Genomic DNA, 20,583 nt, shown 5'->3' on the forward strand with positions numbered 1-20,583 from the left:
CAACGATGTCCTTCGAGATTTCCTCTGAAGTTTTGTGGTCATTTACCTCAATGACATCCTTATCTTCTCTCAGTCTGATGACTAACGCCACCAGCATGTCCGTCAGATCTTGCAAAAATTGCGAGAGAATCACCTCTACACAAAACTGGAGAAATGTGATTTTCATGTAACCTAAGTCTCATTCCTAGGTTACATTATTTCCTCCCAGAGCTTTTCCATGGATCCAGTCAAAGCCGTGTTGGAGTGGGTCCAAGCAACCACCCTTAAAGCTATTCAGCGCTTCCTCGGCTTTGCTAACTGCTATAGGAGATTTATTGAGTCTTTTTCTACTATAGTGGCACCCATAGTAGAATTGACTAAGAAAGGAGTGGACGCCTTCAAATGGACGTCTAAGGCTGATCAGGATTTTGAGGCTCTTAAGACTGCCTTCATACAGGCTCCAGTACTCCGTCATTCTAAACCGGACTTTCCGTTCATTCTTAAAGTGGACACCTTCGAGATTGGAGCTGGAGCCATCCTGTCCCAGAGGGATTCAGTTGACAACAAATTGCATCCTTGTGCTTATTTTTCCAGCAAATTTACCTTGGCAGAATGTAATTATGATGTGGGGAATCGGGAGTTGCTCGCGGTTAAATGGGCCTTTGAGGACTGGAGACACTGGCTTGAGGGGGCCAAACATCAAGTCATGGTTCTTAACAACCATAAGAACCTATCATTTATTCAATCAGCCAAGCGACTGAACTCTTGACAAGCACGCTGGGCACTATCCTTCACCTTCTTTAATTTTCTTATCTCCTTCCTTCCCGGTTCTACAAACGTCAAGGCTGACGCTCTCTCCAGGAGCTTTGTTCCAGTGCAGCAGACCACTTGCTCTGATGAACCAATTATCCCAGAGACCCGCATTCACTGTGCTATCACCTGGAACTTAGCTAAGCTCATTCAGGCCTGTCAGATGGAATCTCCTCCAGAATCTCCTCCAGAAAAACCTCCCGGTCTTTTGTTTGTTCCGGAAAGGTTCAGGAAACACAAGATATAACCCAGGCGCTGTACAGTTGATAAATACTAGACAGATTCAATGTGGTTGTGTGGGGTAGTCAATCCCACTGAGGTAAGAGAAAAGGCATGTAGGAAAAAGAGCAACCACAGATTCTGTCAGTATGTATAAATATCACTCAAACCAGTAGAAACGATACATAAATAAAAAACAATAATATATTTATTGTGACAAGTATCTAAAAGAATCTCAGATCAATCAAAACAGCACATAAATACATAAAATAAGAGGAATTGATATGAATAAAAATTAATATATAAATGAAAAAAGTCCCAGACTAGTAGATGGATATGAGCCCTCTGAAAAGCTCCTTCCTAAATATATATTGATAATGGAGCTGGTAATGGTGGATGAATCATCCGGCAGTGTAGTTTTTTATTTATGTATCGTTTCTACTGGTTTGAGTGATATTTATACATACTGACAGAATCTGTGGTTGCTCTTTTTCCTATATGGAAAGGTTCAGGAAGTTGGTCTTACTGGATTTCCACTCTCAACGGGCTTTCGGTCATCCTGGTATTAGTAAGACAGTTGAGTTACTCTCTTGTGCAGTCTGGTGGCCTTCTTTGTTCAAAGATTGTGTCCTGTTCTTGTGAATTTGTCCTGGCATGTGAGATCGGTGCTCAAAACAAAACACCTTGGACAGGTCCTTCTGGTTTGTTGCTCCCTCTCTCCATACCCAAAAAAACCTTGGACATATATTGCCATGGACTTTGTTGTTAATCTTCCTGTTTCTGCCCTTTGTTCTGTCATCTGGACTGTGGTTGTCATTTTAGCAAGATGGCGCATTTCATCCCGTTGTCTAAGTTACCTTCTGCTAATGAGCTTTCTGATTTATTCCTTCAGCACATCTTTCGCCTACATGGTCTTCCAGAGGCTATAGTGTCAGACTGAGGAACCTAATTCATGACACAATTTTGGAGAGCCTTCTGTTTCTCCTTGGGCATTTGCGTCAGCCTTTCTTTAGGTTATCATCCACAATCAAATGGGCAAACTGAGTGTCTTAATCAGTCCCTGGAGCAGTATTTATGCTGTTATGTCACCAAATGTTATAATGACTGGGTTTCCCATCTGCCGCTGTCTGAATTTGCTTTTAACAACTCGTGTCATTCAGCTTCTTCTGTGTCTCCTTTTTCTGTGTCAAGGGTCAACATCCCAGACCTCAGTTTACCAGTTTCACCTTCTGTCTCTCGGCTCCTTTGCATTTGGAACAAGGTCCATCAAAGCCTTCAGAAGTTCTCCATTCCAAGAAGTCTGCTGATAAACATCGGAGGTCATGCATGCTTAAGAAGGGTGACTTAGTTTGGCTCTCCACTAAGAACATTAAGATTCACCAACTAGTCAGAAGTAGGGTCTGAGGTTCATTGGCCCATTATGCATCATTTCTCAGGTGAATCAGGTAGCTTTCAAGCTTCAATTACCCAAGTCTCCTCATATCAACGACACCTTCCACTGTTCTTTAATCAAACCAGTCGTCAGTTCAGTCAAGTTTAAGCCCAAGTTTCCATCCAGCCCTGTTCCAATTGTGGTCTGCGGTCAATGCAAATTTGTGGTTGAGAAAATCTTGGACTCTAAAATTTCCAGGGGCCGCTTACATTTCTTGGTTCACTGGAAGGGCTATGGTCCAGAGGAGTGCTCCTGGGTTCCTGAAAGTGCTCTACATGCTCCCAGGCTGAAGAGACTTTTCTTCCAGGGTTTTCCTGACAAACCGCATTCTGGGGGTTCTTCAACCCCGTGTCAAGGGGGGGTACTGTTACAAGTCGCTGTCATGACTCGTCTCCCTCTACCAGTTTATCTTCTCCTGATGCTTTTGCTCTGGTTCCCTCAGTTGCTAGTCGATCTATACACCACAGGAGGTCACGTATTATCCACAGCATGGTGTGATTGGTTCCTTCTCCTATTTGTGCACACTGGCCTTTTACCACCTCACAGACTACAGCATTTTTTTGGTTCTTTCAGCTCTGCTGCATGGTCAGCATTTTGTACCTTCTCGCTACATTGTGTTCTGTTCTCCAGCGGTATTGCCTAGCCACTGGTTATCGGCTTCCCAGCCACACCAGCAGCTTTCGTGCTGCCACTGGCTTCCAAGTCACTCCATTGGCTTCCCAGCCACACAAGCAGCTTCTGTGCTGCCACCAGCTCTCAAGCCACCCCATCAGCTTCCCAGCTGCACCAGCAGCTTCCCTGCTGCCTACGGCTCTCAAAGCCGCATTTCAAATACACCACTTTGTGTACTGGCTCTCAAAGCCGCAACTAAAGTCCACCAACTTGTGTACCAGCTCTCAAGCCACACCATCATCTCCCAAAACCGCAACTCAAGTACACCAACTTGTGTACTGGCTCTCAAGCCACACCATCAGCTCTCAAAGACGCAACTCAAGTACACCAACTTGTGTACCAGCTCTCAAGCCGCACCATCAGCTCTCAAAGCCACAACTCACGTACACCAACTTGTGTACCTGCTCTCAAGCCGCACCATCAGCTCTCAAAGCCGCAACTCAAGTACACCAACTTGTGTACCGGCTCTTAAGTCGCACCACTGGCTCTCAAAGCTGCAACTCAAATACTCCACCATCTGTACTGGCTCTCATATCACACCATTGGCTTTCAAAACCGCAACTCAAGTCCACCAACTTGTGTACTGGCTCTCAAGCTGCATCATCAGCTCCTAAGCCGCACCCACAGCTCTCAAAGCCACTAAAACAGATCCACCATCTTCTGCTACCAGTGCCAGTCACACCATCGGCTCTCAAAGCCACATCTCCAGTACACCAACCAGCCGCAACATCAGTACTCAAGCCACACCATCGTTTACTTTGCCATTCTATTGACTGTTTGATTCCTGATCCTCACAACACCACTGGCTCCATTGATTATTTGTGCAAACCGCTACTACTCTGAGTATTAACACCAGGCGGCCATCTAAGTACTGGTGAACAGGTCTAGTTTTATGGGAACAGCGGGTGGCTGGTAGTGGTAGAAGACCTCGCTAGCCTGGGTTCTAGGGGGTTTGCACAGAGCATTCCTTGGGACTCGTAACAATATGTCAGTATTCAACTATGGAAAGTAAAATATCTACATGAGAATACACTTTTGCTGCATACTATTACTTTTTTATGGCCTTCACATTTTTTTTGTTCCCTTCACAAGTACTTTAGAAATATATATATACATATCTCTAGAGTTTTAATTTTCTTCAATTATTGACTTAAAGGAAACAGAAATTTGTTGTTTTCTTTAAGATATTTCCAACAATATTTTCAAACACGCTGACAAAGTGAATTAATATCTGACAATATGATAAATGAAAATTAGGTGGCCCCATTACTTGGCCAAATTATTGTAGAAGGCATAAATAATGTACTACATTAGATACATTATTACTATACTGTATTACAATAATACATATATATGAAGGTGGTATTCCATTGTGTTACATATGTTTTTATACACTTACATCCACGTATACTGATACAGTCATTTGCATAAATATTGGGACATTGACAGAATATTCATATTATGCCTCTATTCACCACCACAATGGCTTTGAAATGAAACTAACAAGATGTGCTTTAACTGCAGACTTTCAGATTTAATTTGAGGGTAATTACATCCAAATCAGGTGAACGGTGTAGAAATTACAACGGTTTTTGTATGTGCTTCCCACTTTTTAAGGGGCCAAAAGTAATGGGACAAACTAAACAATCCTAAATCTAACTTTCACTTTTTAATACTTTGTTGCAAATCCTTTGTAGGCAATTACAGCCTGAAGTCTGGAATGCATAGACATCACCAGATGCTGGGTTTCATCCCTGGTGATGCTCTGCCAGGCCTCTACTGCAAATGTCTTCAGTTCCTGCTTATTCTTGTGGCATTTTCACTTCAGTTTTGTCTTCATCAAGTGAAATGCATGCTCAATCGGATTCAGGTCAGGGGAGTAACTTGGCCATTGCATAACATTCCACTTTTTAGACTTAAAAAACTGTTTGATTGCTTTTGCAGTATGCTTCGAGTCATTGTCCATCTGCACTGTGAAGCACCGTCCAATTAGTTCTGATGCATTTGACTGAATATGAGCATATAATATTGCCCGAAGCACTTCAGAATTCATTCTGCTGCTTTTGTCAGCAGTCACATCATCAATAAATACAAGGGAACCAGTTCCATTGGCAGCCATACATGCCGACGCCATGACACTACCACCACCATACTTCACTGATGAGGTGGTATGTTTTGGATCAGGAGCATTTCCTTTCCTTCTCCATACTCTTCTCTCCCCATCACTCAGGTACAAGTTGATCTTTGTTTCATCTGTCCATAGGATGTTGTTCCAGAAATGTAATGGCTTTTTTAGATGTTGTTTGGCAAACTCTAATCTGGTCTGCCTGTTTTTGAGGCTCACCAATAGTTTACATCTTGTGGTGAACCCTCTATATTCACTCTTGTGAAGTCTTCTCTAGATTGTTGACTTTGACACATATACACCTACCTCTTGGAGAGTGTTCTTGATTTGGCCAACTGTTGTGAAGGGGTTTTTCTTCACCAGGGAAATAATTCTTCTGTCATCCACCACAGTTGTTTTCCGTGGTCTTCCGGGTCTTTTGGTGTTGCTGAGCTCTCCAGTGCATTCTTTCTAAGAATGTTCCAAACAGTTGATTTGGCCACACCTAATGTTTTTGCTATCTCTCTGAGGGGTTTGTTTTGATTTTTCAGCCGATTGATGGCTTGCTTCACTGATAGTGACAGCTCTTTGGATCTCATATTGAGAGTCGACAGCAACTGATTCCAAATGCAAATGTCAGACCTAGAATCAACTCCAGACCTTTTACCTGCTTAATTGATAATGAAATAATGAGGGAATAGCCCACACCTGTCCATGAAATAGCTTTTGAGTTGATAGTCCCATTACTTTTGGCCCCTTAAAAAGTGGGAGGCACATATAGAAACCGTTGTAATTCCTACACCGTTCACCTGATTTGGATGTAATTACCCTCAAATTAAATCTGAAAGTCTGCAGTTAAAGCACATCTTGTTTGTTTCATTTCAAAGCCATTGTGGTGGTGAATAGAGGCCAAAATATGAAAATTCTGTCAATGTCCCAATATTTATGCACCTGACTGTATATTGACAGAATACTTTCAATATGGCTTATTTGTTACTTATCTACATTTTTAGTTTTAATTTATATATCTAGTCTAGTGTATGGCATGAGCTTTTTTTTACATTTTAGAACAACTCACAAGCTAATTGGCATCATCCTGTGAAGATTGTGGACATCTACTGTACATGGAGCCTTTTTTGTTGGTAGTGCAGCTGGGGAAAGTTGCAAGCCATCATTATAATAGTTTGGCTTTTCAAGAGCAAACCTAACAACACAAATAATTATATGAACACAAAACTCATAAGTATTTTGAGTGTTTTGCTATCATATTCACGCTATAAAATTTCTGTTTCCCATGAAGAGCCACAACCAGGCAGATCATTTTTGGGGTTTTAGACTAAAAAATTATATATTCTACATTTTCACTATTCATAGGGGAAACTTATTTTATTTTTTTCATTTATTTAAAGTATAATAAAATATATGCAAGACTGTTTGTGATTTGCTGCATAAAAAATTAAAAACAATAGCTTATGCTGTGAAAAAGTGTTTTTGACTCACCAGTATGGGACTGGGAGGGTGGTCTATCAGTGTCCACCACATGCAGGCCTGGGAGGATTTCTGAAGGGATAAATTGGTGGAGCTCCTTCTCATAAGCACTGAGCTTAATCAGCTGTGGTGATCCACCACCAGTACATCCTGCTGTGCTCCTCAGACAGCTTCTCCTTCATGTACTTCTTAATGTCTGAGAAGCACCTTCTGCTATTTAAAACTTTGCTCTTCACATGAAGCACAGAGATGACGGTGTTCCACACATACAGTACTGCCACATCTTTTTCTTTCTGGGAAATGATGGCATGTGTGCCAGATAACCCAGGATATGCTAATACACTTTAGCACTATACTTTGCTCCAGGGCACAATTTTCCTCATATTTAAAATAGACACCCCTTCATTTTAGTTTTTCCAGTTGTACATTTACTAGCTGCCTCTTCCCAAGCCTCAAGGCCCTGTCCTCTCTCCATGCACCTCCACTAACTCTGGTGGTACCCCATCCTCCTTAATATCCTATACCTGCAATCATCTACCACTCTTCAATCTCCACCACACAAAAAAACAGACAACACCCAGTACAGAAAAAAAAGACAGTACACATACTAGCACACACCACTCACACATAGATAACACATGCCAGACAAATAGACAGAAAAGGTCCAAAATAGTAGAAAATAATATAATAAACTAAAGAGATAAATTGCAATCATTCTAAAAAAATCTCCTCTTTCCTATACGCCTATCTCCTTCCAAAACCCTCACAGAATAATCAGCACAGACAAGGCTTATATAGGGCATATGAGGTCAAACTCCTGTGCCTACAAACGCCCAATGATTACAATGGTTTCACATAGAAAACACACAATACAATGAAATTCACCATTGGATTGGGAAATGTTTCAAGGGTTTCATCTCCAATAGATGGGAGTTAAGTTACATAAGTACCTTCTAATTAAACCTCTACTATGTGGTGATTTTTAGATCAAAGTTTCAAGAAGCTTATTGTGAATTTTAATGCGCCAGAAATGTGCAGTCTATTTCCCACGTGGTCCCTTAAGAAGGGATAAAATGCCGACAGCTGTCCTGAATAGGCCAAAGAATAGAAGTAGAATCAAGTGCAGGTACCTGGAACAACTAACAATGCAGAATGTCCTGCAAACAACTGGAATAATTCACAACTCCCTCTGGACATCTTGGCTAGATTTGCTTTCACTGGACCAGACCTACTGTAGACTCATCTCATTGTCTACACTGTGTCAGGTCTGGACTATTTTTTGAACCCGAGGTAGATGCAGGAGTAAATACAGGAACGGGTATGCAGTATTGAAATGCAGCAGGTTTAATTGGATTATTAATATTCATGAAATGGTAGTAAACAAGTAACTGGCAGTAAATAAGTCTGAATGATGTGAGGTATAAACAAAATGTCCTGGCAGAAAAGCAAAGTCCAAATAGTGAGGCTGGAACAAATGTCTTGGCAGAAAAAACAAAATCCAAATAGTGAGCCTGAGAATCAATGACAGGCAGATAAGCAGAAAGTCCAATGGAGGGTTAACTGAGGAACAGAAGTCTGCATACTAGAGTGAGCTCTGAATCCGGAGAACTGCCGAAGTCTCAACAGTGAGGTAAGTATCAGGGTATGGCAGGGTAGATGCGGGTATCCGGGAACAGCCTGAGGTGGAAACAGAGCAGGTAACGAGTCACAGCTGGAACTGCAAAAACAAATGAGCTAAGGAGCACAGAGAACTCTCACACAGCTATGCTGTGTATACATTGCACTGGCAACTAGAGGATGTGCTGAACACCCTTAAGTACCATGAGAAGGTGCATGATTGGTTGCTGAGAGTTCACACCAATCAACCTAATTGGCCCATTCAGGTCACATGCCCAAAACCAAGATGGCGGCGCCCAGCAGTCCCGAGCGCGACAGCACTGCCAGTCTCACCTGTCTCCATATGGCCTGTACCTTTAGGACATCCACGCACACCTCGCGCCAACCTCCAGACACCAGCACCCCTACCGGTAGGACCACTGCAAAGCACCCACACAAGCAGAGACGACTCACCAGGTAAAACAGCTCTGGTCATGACACACTGAATGTGGACTCCATCTGGATTGGATCTGGACTCCCTCTATATCTAGATTCCATTTCGACCTTTGGAAATTTGCTTTCTCTCACTTTGACACTGACAATTCCTTGTGATTCCTGCAGCTTTCTCTAGTAAACTGGCAGCTCTCCTTGTTAGATTGTCAGCTCTCTGAAAGACTGGCAGCTCTCTCTGTTAGGAAATGAAAGTCTCTCTTATTGCATTTAGCCTCTGTATGCTGTCATTGTCCTCTCTAGTTCTCTCTTTCTCTCTCCCCCCACCTTCTCCCTCCACAGTACTTGCTCTTCCAGCAGTTTCTGTGGGTACTTCCAATCTCCTTTCACAAAGTTAGAACTCATTAGAGCTCAAAACTCTTCAAAAGTTGCCGGCTCTTAAGTAATTTTCTGAATTTCTTCTCCTCAGACAGGCTGGGTTCTGTGGTTTCAAAAGCCACCAGCTCATCCTCCCTTATTTCTACATTTTTGGGAGCAAGTCTCTCAGAACAGGTGAGCTCTGGGTCCAGAGATAACGCATTCGGTATGATTTACCGCCGTCCGAATGGCCAGCAGTTCAAATCCTGGCAGCGGCAGCCCGACAGAGGAGGAAATCCCGATTGTCCTAAAGGTAAGTATAAAATAACCTAATTTTACCCCCTAACCCTCCTTTAGGGTGCATAACCCTAACCTGCCCCCCCCTGTGCCTAACCCTAATCCCCCATCTAAGTGCCTAAACCTAACCCCCCCTTCCATGCCGCCTAAACCTAAGGGGGGTGCCTAACCCTAACCTCCCCCCAGGGGTCCTAACCCTAACCCCCCCTTCCCCTATCCTGACCTAACCTCTCGGGGGGGTGCCTGAACCTAAATCACCCCCGGGGGCCCTAAATCTAACACCCCCCCCGCGGCTGTCTGCACCCAGCGCCCGGCATCCCTTCAATCGGGATGCCGGGCGCCGGTATCCCGGCGTCGGTAAAATGACAGGCATCTAGATTTAGACGCCTGTCATTTAACCCTCTCTGGGATTAAGTAGACTGGAAGCCGCCGGTCGGCATTGCGTCCGCCAACTTCCTGAACGTATACCGAGATAACATATCTAATAATTCAATATTACATATGATGCTGCTCTGCTCTTAAAACGAGTAAAAGTAAAAGGCTAAGGGGAAGATGTATAAATACTTTGGGTGGGATGTACTGTAGTCAAATATGCAGTCAAACCCCCAAAAATGCTGTTTTTGGGGGTCTGACCGCATTTCTCATACTGTATGTACCAAGCTCCAGAATGTATCGCATATGGACCCAGTGAGTGACCCGGTGAGTACCGTCATCTTTAGTGTTGCCAAATAGAAGCCTATGGGCTTCTTTCGGCAATTCTTTTGGGAGGGATCCCATCAGATCCCTCAAAGTGTCCCCTATGGCAGCTGCGACATTCTGCGCTTGCGCAGAGGGATGCAGTCAGTTCACTCCCAGCATATCGCAGGGACGGGCTCCTTCCTAATACCGCACCCAGATCACATTGCACATGCAATCATTAATAAGTGGAACCCAAAGTCCCAACAAATCATCTTCTAACATTTTTCTAGCACAGCCTGTAACATGACAGCTAGAAACTGATTAGTTGATTATTTATCTCTCTTCATTTTATCTTTCTCCAAGGCTTGATACTTCTCCCCTTAGTATGTGCTTTGTCATTGTTTTACAACACATCTATACAAGCCCTAAGAGTATTCAAATTGTGACACTGCTTAACAGGAACACAGTGAAGAAAGCCCATGCTCAGAACATGGTCATTGAAAAACAATGCATGTTAAAGAAGAGACATAGGGGTCTATTTACTAGGCCTTGGATGGAGATAAAGTATCAGCCAATCAGCTCCTAACTAACATGTCACAGACGGTGTTTGAAAAATGAAAGTTAGGAGCTGGTTGGTTGGTACTTTATCTCTGTCCGCTTTATCTCCACCCAAGGCTTAGTAAATAAAACCCATAACCCATTACTTTGTCCTTGCTTTCAACAAAGTGTTAAAAGCATGTTCATGGAGCCTCCCTACAACATAATGTTCTCTGCACTGACTGAGTGCCCCTGTTGAGCTCAAATTTTTTGTACCAAAAGTTAACACTTGTGAATGCTTCAAGTAATATTGAAATTAAAGAATATGAATGATTGTCAGAAAATGTGTTGCTTACCTTTTATTTCGAAATTTACATTATCTGCAATTATCAGGCTATATATGTATAATATTGTGCCTGTGTATATGCTGTGGGCATCTATACTAAAGTACACCACTGACCAATGCCACCCCATTCCACACAGCAAGGCCACTGATCTCAATCCCGACACTGGAATCCCGACAAGGAACTTAAAATAGGAGTTTAAATACCGATGCCTATCCTAATCCCGATGCCGGAATCCAGGAGGACGCGTGCCTGAATGAAGGTAATCCGGGCCGCCGCGGGTCTTAGCCGCGGGGGGGAGGGTTAAGTGTAGGTAAGTTAACAGGGTTAGCATTAGGTTTTGCGGGGGGGGGTTAGGGTCAGGCACCACTTGAGGGGGGTTAGTGTTAGGCATTAAGGGGAGAGGGTTATGTTCAGGCACGAAGGGGGGAAACTTAGGTTTATGCACTGACTGGGAGGGTTAGGGTGCGGGGTGGGGAGGGTTAGGGTTAGACTAGAAGAAAGGAGGGTTAGGTGGAGAAGGGGGGAGGCTAAGTATATCTTACCTGACCCCTGTCGGGATACCAACCATCGGGATTCCGCTGTCTGTATTGTGACAGGAGGCATCCCGACAACCGGCATTACATACCCATTCCCACACTCCTGACAGTTAAGAATGAGCATAATTTACTATATTATGGTTACTTCTAGTAAAAACAGATACTTGGGGAATGTGTGGGTGTACAAATAGTAACAAATTTAAAAAAATATGTTTTTTAAACCAAAATAATTTTATTTAAAAAGGCAAACACAAGTGCTACTACATAACTCCAACTTTCATTGTTACCATGGCAACCAAATGCTGGAGCATTCAGTCAATATTTTAAACTGTTTGTAAACTGTTCTACATGCTGCGAAACTGATCATCCAGAGAGTGTCCCTTTTATCTAATATTATACTAATTGTGCAAGAATAAAACCTGCTTTTAAAGGAACAGTTACATGGTTTTGTAGATAACACACTTCAAAGACTAGTGATATAGCATTAGTACAATAATATTTTTAAATTCTAAAGAAAATAAGCTTGAAGTTCATTATTTTAAAAGCCTCAGAGCATAATAAAATGGTCACAATGATGTATGTTTGTGTACCTTGTTATCTATAAAAGTTTGAAGTATGAATTTAATGTGAAAAGCTCACACAGTGTGTCTAGCACCAAATACTGTAATTAGAACTTCTGAAATACTAGTGGGTGCAATGTGTTTGAATGAAAGTGAATCCAAAATGACAATCATACTGTATGACTGAAGTACAAGAAGAAAGAATTTTAATGGTAAAAACATTGCAGCCGCACTTATTGAAAAAATGCGGATTGCTTCAGGCAACAAAAGGTATAATTGAGTTGCAATATTAATGCACCATCCTTCTACTAATGCTAATTACCCACTGGCATTTCGTTTGCATGATACTAGTACAAAGAGCATATGAACTCACATATACATGTCATGCATTTGCACATAAATTTGATATGTCCTTCATATGTGATATACCCACAGTTGATATGTGCTAAGCTTGTCAAGTTATTTGTGAATGCAAGCATCGTGGAGCATTTCCCATTTATTTCAATTTTCCATGGATTGCAAAGGTGTTTCCAGCACTTCAGGGCCGAATTCAAATAGTCCAATTAATTTAACAGGAGTGAAAAAGGGTGGTAGCCTCAGGCTTTAACGCCTGGGGCTATTCATTTCAAGCCCTTTTTTCACCCAAGCCCCTTTTTAACACCAATTAATTTAACATTTTAAAAGGGGTTAACACATAGAATCCATGATAAGTTCATGGACCCATGCATTAACAGGATGACGGCACCTGATAACACATTCTTTAACGGGGATTTGTTTTCTGGTGTTTTCGCGTCTGAATTCTCCCCAAGTGTTTAAGCTACTGACATAAATGGGAGAATATCCATGAATTAAAAAATAAATAAATGAATAAAATCAGGCAGTGTGGACTCACTTACAAAATTCCAAGTACAGCCCAGGCTTGTTCTCAAAAGCAGGGAGACAATGATTGCAGGGTCCATCTGCTACTTGTGAATCCATTCATCCTGGGAACTTACCGCTATTTTCAGGAAAATTCATAGTATGGGGCCCACCTGTCATAGCTCAACTAGCTACAAGTTGTTCAGCATAGGACCGGGGAATTTATCGGGGTGAGTGTGCAATAAAAAATATTCCTTCCTTCCAAAGACTATCAGCCATATGCTGTAAAGCACTGCGACTGTACTTGACATGACTGGGCTATGAATACGGGGTTAATGATTAATACCAATACTCCTGGTGAGGACATTTTGCCACCATCGGGGATCAGAAAATTATAATAATAGGTCCATAATAAGCCATCCCATTATACTATTAAAGTATAACTAATACCTAATGGTCTGTAGAGCATACCCCTATAAAAAAAAAAATCTAATTCCCATATGAGAGATTTAAGCAGTGGTATAACAGGGATGTTTAACAACCTTGCATTAATCTATACAAGGTGACAGGCAGAACCATGACATATTTCTGCTGTGACATGGACACTGAGATTAGTGTGGAACCATGGCACCTGGAGCTAGTGTATGCTACAGTGCCCCCTCCCCTTCCATTATTGGAGCAGATGATAAAAGTGACTTTTAGTGGTACCAACTTTTCACAAATATATTTCAGCATGCCCCCTGCACACCAATAAGCACCTCCATGCACACCAACATATTCTCCCTTACACAAAAACATGCTCTCCCTGCACAACAAAATGAGTTTGTCTGCCCCCTGCACTACCACAAGAGTCTGACCACTCCATTGCACATCAATATGACCCCAATTGCTTGACTCCACTGCACACCACACATTCTCCCCTCCTACACATGCCCACCTCCTGCACGTGACACATGCCCCCCTCCTGCACAACATGCCCACCTCCTGCAGCTGTCTCCCTCCTGAACAACTCCATGCCCCCACCTGCACAACTACATGCCCCCACCTGCACAACTACATGCCCACCACCTGTACGACATGCCGATCTCCTTAACACCACAGATGCTCTCTTCTGCACACCAACATATCCCCTCTGCACACCAACATGCCCCGCACCTACACACCAACATGCATCCTTCCGACACACCAGATTAGTCCCCACATTAACATTTTTACTTACCTGATTTCCTGTAGAGCTGTCAGAAGTTGAACCTGGCTGGAACACCAGCAACCAGCAGCCCTCTGTGCAATGTGACTGCAGCAGTCACATGACAATCCTATGAGCAGAAAGTCTTCTGAGCAGGAAATACTATGCTAGTTCCCTTCCCTGGAAGTCTATTAATAACTAAGGAGGGTCAAAATAAGCACCCCAGACGTTGCTCCCAAATAGTCATGGTTCCCAGATCACAAGCTCCACCCTTCCTCTGCATGAATTGCGCCCTCTTTGTAATTGTAGGAGGTACGGTAGTATTCTCTTGGATTTGTAAGGTTTCCCCCTAAATATATTACTGGCTGCTGCCATCATGGACACTCTTACCTGGAACTGATGACTTGTTGTTATCTAGATACATCCCTCCCAACATTTATCAGTTGCAGATTGTGCTCCTGAAAAGGGGGCATGGTCTCATTGGAAGGGGGTGTGGCCTTGTACCCCTCCCTCCAATTTCTGTCACTCTTGGGATAGGCCCAGCACAACCCATGCAGTTCCATGGTATCTATTCAATATTCACCTACTGCTCTGTTATGCAGAGCAGTGGTGATCAAGTGCCCCCCCAACCTCTTCACTGCCCACATGACACTACAGCCCTTGGGTGGGACAGCGAGACAGTGCCTGAAAAGCGGAACTGTCCCACTGAAATAGGGATGGTTGGGTGGTATGTAGATATTTGCCAGATATTTTGGGCATTCAGGGCTCTACTAGCACAGTGTTGCAGACTCTCTCCCAAAAGGTGCTTTGTAGCTGGTGCTTGGGGTTCTATATGGGATCCACTGCTAGTAATGCAGTGAAGTTATGTATCCCATAGAACCTATGCTGATGGTGTAATAATCCCATGATCATCCCAACCATATGCTATATACCTTGAGTGAAGTGTGGTGTTAGAAGTCCCTAATACAACTGATGTAGCTAGCAGCCACTCAGTCCATTTAGTCAACTGAGTACTGCAGACTATGTTACAAGGGTCACTCACTTGCTGTGTAACTAACCCATGCTCGACATCTACAAAGGCTCTTCTCCCCAAGGTTGTTTATAATATAGTAAACAATGGAATGATGCCGCTATCATGAGAGACAATAGCAAATAAACCATCAAGGAAACAATGGAGGTTAATTTAAAAAAGAATCATTTATGCAGTTGAAAAAGATAAATCATTCCAAAAGTATACAGAAATGTTACAGTTTACTCCAGTTTACAAATGATATTAATAAGAAAACATTATTTTATGTTTTGTATCTAGGGTTATTACTTGGGTGCCCTAGATACACAGTTATTTTGAATGCATATGTAAGCTTTGGCAAACCTAAATCTTATTGAAGCCATTTAACATTGGGCTATATCCCAAACCACATTTTGATATGGTATATTCTACCCTAGGTTGCTTACCAAATAAACTAATTAACATCTCAATTATGCAGCTGTTAATGTATGAGGATACCACAATCCTAACAACATTTTCTTTTACAGTTGTTGGATGTGAATTATTATTCTATGCTTAATCTATAAGTAATATTTCCTTTTTTCTGCAGGAGGCTTTACAATTTATTAGCCCAGGCACTTAATGGATATGTCTAGATACAAATGAATGTGTACTCACCAGTGGCTCTCACACTAGTAGAAGCCAAGCAGAGACGGGATCTGGGACAGCGGTGTCCAAGAGTGTGGGTTCATGGCATGGAGTACACACAGTTGGAGTAAAGGGCTGGTGAGTAAAACCTATAGGTATATGTGACTGGGCATATACTTTATATTTGGAATTATGTCTTTTAGTTACATACCTTACATTTACAGTATATGCCAAATAAGTGCAAACTGATGAAAAAGTGATACTGGAGGTGGTCTATCAATGTTACACTGATGGGTTTTATTAACATACATTTACCAAGCTATTATTACAGAGATCAGTAAATTATCTGTGTAGGAATATCAAATTCTGTCATTGTCAAAAAAATACAAGCTGAGCAATACAAATATGGAACAATTGCAATGTACAGTATATAGCATGCCGGTCACAACACTGCTGCTGGTACTGGGCAGCCTGAGATTTCTGGAGCTGTGCACAACGTTATCCATTTTCAGACTCCGAATTTGAGGACACAAAAGCATCATAATGTGTCTACCAATGACCCCGCTCATAATAACATATGAATATATTTCTGCCAGATGCGGAACGTTTTCTGCCAAGAATGTCAGCCAGAAGGGGTTGGTACATGCAATGGTTAAAAGAATCTACTAAATATTTCTAATTCCTACTGATGCCAGGCTACGCAGGCACCTTATGCGATATAAGCGCTCCCTTACTACAATGATAATGGTCACATACAGTAGTTATCACACATGGTTTTGGGATGACGGGGTAGTACCCGAGTGGCAGCAGCCTGGCATGGAGTGCTAGTCCCCAGCACCGTGCCCATCCGTGCGCTCCTGTTGGGGGGATGATGCGCGCACACATCGCCTGCGCCCTTGCATTGCTCGCCCTCGCGTCCCTCATCCCTCCTCCAGGTCCCCCGTCCGATCCTCTGTGAGCTGCAGCCCTTCGTTTCTGGATCAGGGAGAGATGGAGGCAGCGCCGACCTCTGGGAGCTGGGAGCCCCGATCCACCACGCCGAGCATGTAGAAAGATTCCTATGCCAGCATCCCTCGTCCAGTGGTAAGCCTGGATTAGTGTCTTCCTTATGCTGCTATTATGTGGTTCCCAATGTCAGGTGCATGATGTGCACTTCATCTGTATGTGCACTGGGGCTTTTTTTTTTTTTTTTTACTTGGAAATACCGTCTGCCTAACCGGGTCGTCTGCAATGCACACGTCTTGCATACACCATCTGTAAAAATCGTCTTTCTTTTGTTAGAACTATGAGGGTTAAAAATAATTACCATTTATATTTTTTCTATTATGTTATATTCATATTTACGAATTTCTGAGTAGTAATGTAACTATTCAACCAATACCTGTTTTGGCGTTTAAATAGGAGCATTGAGGAAATGTATCAGGTACAATGTAACCAGCCATGTCCATAGCGACTGTCATAGCGACTGATCAAACCACCTCTGCAGAGGCAAATAGTAGTGACTTTCCAAGAGGAACTCTACCTGTATGAAGGCTGTGGTGTTGGCCCCCAAGACCTTTTCCTGTACAGTCTTGGTGGTTGCTGGTCATTCTGTGATCTTCTACAATATGTGTAAGGGCTCTTTCACTGAGTACTATGTATTGTACATCTGAAAGGCAAGATTAGTTTTTATGCTTTATTCTGATGGACAAGTAAAAGTGTGTGTGTGTGTGTGTGTGTGTGTGTGTGTGTGTGTGTGTGTGTGTGTGTGTGTATACCCTTCATCAGGTGCATTTGACCAACTTGTTTTAAAATTGCATCACAGTGCTATCTTGTAGTACAGTAAGGAGTCAATTCAATTAAATGCTATCTTTTATCACATGTTTCGGCTTGAGCTATGAGGGATGTGCTGTGCGCAGATCTCCCATACATATGGTAGCCTAACCCCCTACGTGGGTGCAAAGTAAAATACAGGATGCAGGTTTGAAGCAGGGGCGATGGAAGGTCTTCCATTGCCAGTCTTCCCATGCCATTGCGGGCATTCACATGCTGTCCCAATGCAGTGCCAGCATCTCCCCTGAATTACAGGTAATTACATTTCTCCTAAGGGGCTGATGCTGAAGGTGAAAGCATTTACCACTGAAACATAGGTGTAAAATGTATTCAATAAAAAAATAAGCAGTAGTGTGAATATGCAAGGATGGACAAATTGTAAAGTTCAGCACCAGTAATTTATGTGGCGTGATTACATCAGGCATACATCAGATATTACTTTTTCCCACTTTTTCACATTTGTTATGATAACAAAGTACGCAATCCCTATTAGATTTGAATGACATAAAAAAAACACTTTAATACAGCAGGTATGACTATACAAATAAAAGGGGAAAAAACCAGCAAAAACACGTAAAAAAAAATTGTCATATAATATATACACGAGCAATGACAAAACCACCTATCAGATTCAGATTTAGTGAATCTACAATCAACCAATCAGGAGCTGGTAACTAGTGTTGGTGACTGTCATCATCAGCATGTGTTTGCTACAGCCTCAAGCACTCACAATTGATAAAGCTACTGATAGGCGCATATGTGTATCCGTGCAGGTCTATCTCGGCTCGCAATTACACAAGTATGCTCTTACTGTACTCGGTCTGATTGTGCAAATCTCTTACCTCCCCCATTCATCCTAAGGATGCACAAGTACAGTATATAATGTGACCAGCTCAGCATACAGACATAGGCGTTCTTTTCTTCTGAGCATGCGCATAGCCAATTTTCATATTTTATGTTTTGCAAACCGGCATACATTCTACTCAACCCATAAAGATATAGAATAGTTATGCATCAAACCTTGCAGAATGGGAATAGTCATATTTTTAATAAGTGCTGTGTGTTTTATTAAGGAAAATAAAATGACACTGATTCTTGTGTTAGTCACTTCTTAATATGTTCCTCTTCCTACTTAAAAGGCATAATGCATAAAGATCCTCCCGTGTTTTACTTATATTCTAGATTCATGTTTGTTTTTATGTTTATTTGACACTTCCTTTTAAATCCATGGTTGATTTTTGCATGAAGACAGCAGGACATGCTTGATCCTTGGATTGTATCTTGATTCAGTTTTGAATCCAGCCTTTCCAGGAGACATCTTCAATCTAACTTCTATGCAAATTGTTATTAAGTAATGATAACGTAATTTGTTAGGTGTAAGCACAAAACATCAATTTTTATACTTCTTGTGGGCATTTAATTTTTATAGCATCTAGAATGCATGTATTACTTTACAATTTCAGAGAAATAGATAAGTATAGTAATTGCAATGAAAAATGACTTTTATCATAGGCATGGCACTATTAGAAATTCACAGCTTACGTTGGTACATGTGTGTGAGAGGGATGAGCAGTCAGTGTAGACAAATGGTTCACTGGTTCTGGACTATTAAACTCAGCAAGGTTCAAAAGCTATGTATATGCATCTATCTGGAAGCCATTATAAATGCCCTTGTAGTATTCCACATTTGTTGTCCACAGCTGTTGTAAAACACATAGTCTGCAGCTCAGAATTACAAAATAAGATTGGGAATATATTACTGTCACTTTGACACTACAGCACATTTTTATCTTTTCCTTGCAGCCAAGATATGTTGGACCTTTGTTTAGTTGATTGCTGTCACAGTTATTGTCCTCATTGGTGCTGATTGCTATTTGCTACTACATGTGAATTGATCAATTCATTGCAGACAAAACATCTTAATGCAGATTTGTATCAGTTCATACACAAAAAAAACATATACTGCATATATTTATACATTCACTCCCTTTAATATTTGAGTGGCAGTAGGGTACATCAGGTGTATAGTAATCTAAAACAGGGGTATCCAAGACAACAACCGCAGAACCGTAGTCTCCTGTGACCCTATCCTGACAACAACTGTAACCCTGAAACTAAATATATCACTGTTGCCTACATTGCTGGAGGGCCAAGGTTGAAGACCCCTGCAGTAAGTGGAAAAAGTCAAAGAAATTGCATATGCCCATAGAGGAAGAAAGTGCAAATGCTCATTGAGAAGGAACTCATGCATGCACACTGCGTTAGATGTAGACTCCAGATGGCCATTGCAGTTTCGTGTGGTCAAGGTCAATCTGTAAAGTCGCCAGTACTGTTGTCACTGTGGACTGCAATTAAGATGAGGTGATTTTAAAAATTTCCCAAATATGGGAGCGGGGTGTATCATTTGTTGTAAATCTAACGGAAAATACACTGGCAAGTCACTATGTTGCTAAGGAGCATATTTATTAGTCAATTCTGTCTTTAAAATATGCGGAAACTGCTTTTTCCACATGTTTAAGGGCAGAATTAAGTGTGTGTAATGCGAAGCTGGAAACCACACATTCACAGTAGCCACAAGTGTGTCCGTAGGCTAGAAGTAAAGTGACCACGGAAGCAATCACTTTACATCTTCCTGATCTCAGGGCTCATATCGCAGCCCGTTCTCTGGCAATTTTCATTGATGCATTTAGGTAAATAAAGAAATCTAATTGCAGCAATCTGTGGCAATAAGGATTCTAAATATTCAGTAGCTTTTCTCATTTTAGAATAAATATGCCCATAAATGAATTTAAGGAGCGATTTGAGGGTTTTTCAAAACTGTCAGCCTTTCAATATTTAACAAACAGCGGTAATATAAGATTACAACTGTTTGTTACTGCATCACTCTCTCCATCTAAAGAAGGCGAGAGCAATGCAGTGACAAACAGCGGTAATCTTAGATTAGTCTCTGGGGCCCTTACTTTTGTAAAGAAAAATAACTTTTAATGTGAAGAGTTGCGGCTTATTTAACTTTTTTTGTATCCTATGAC

General features: G+C 41.9%; 1 protein-coding gene across 1 annotated transcript in view; it reads left to right on the forward strand.

The window, feature by feature from the left end:
• The first annotated feature begins 16,692 nt into the window (after positions 1–16,692).
• Positions 16,693–20,583, forward strand: part of FUT9 (fucosyltransferase 9) — a 188,160-nt gene continuing 184,269 nt past the window's right edge. The window contains exon 1 of the mRNA XM_088470849.1: positions 16,693–16,825. The gene's annotated coding sequence lies outside the window, so the exon portion shown is untranslated. The remainder of the gene's footprint in view (positions 16,826–20,583) is intronic.

This window comes from Taudactylus pleione, unplaced genomic scaffold (assembly GCF_031769625.1).
Source record: "Taudactylus pleione unplaced genomic scaffold, aTauple2 ptg000015l, whole genome shotgun sequence".
NCBI lineage: Eukaryota > Metazoa > Chordata > Amphibia > Anura > Myobatrachidae > Taudactylus > Taudactylus pleione.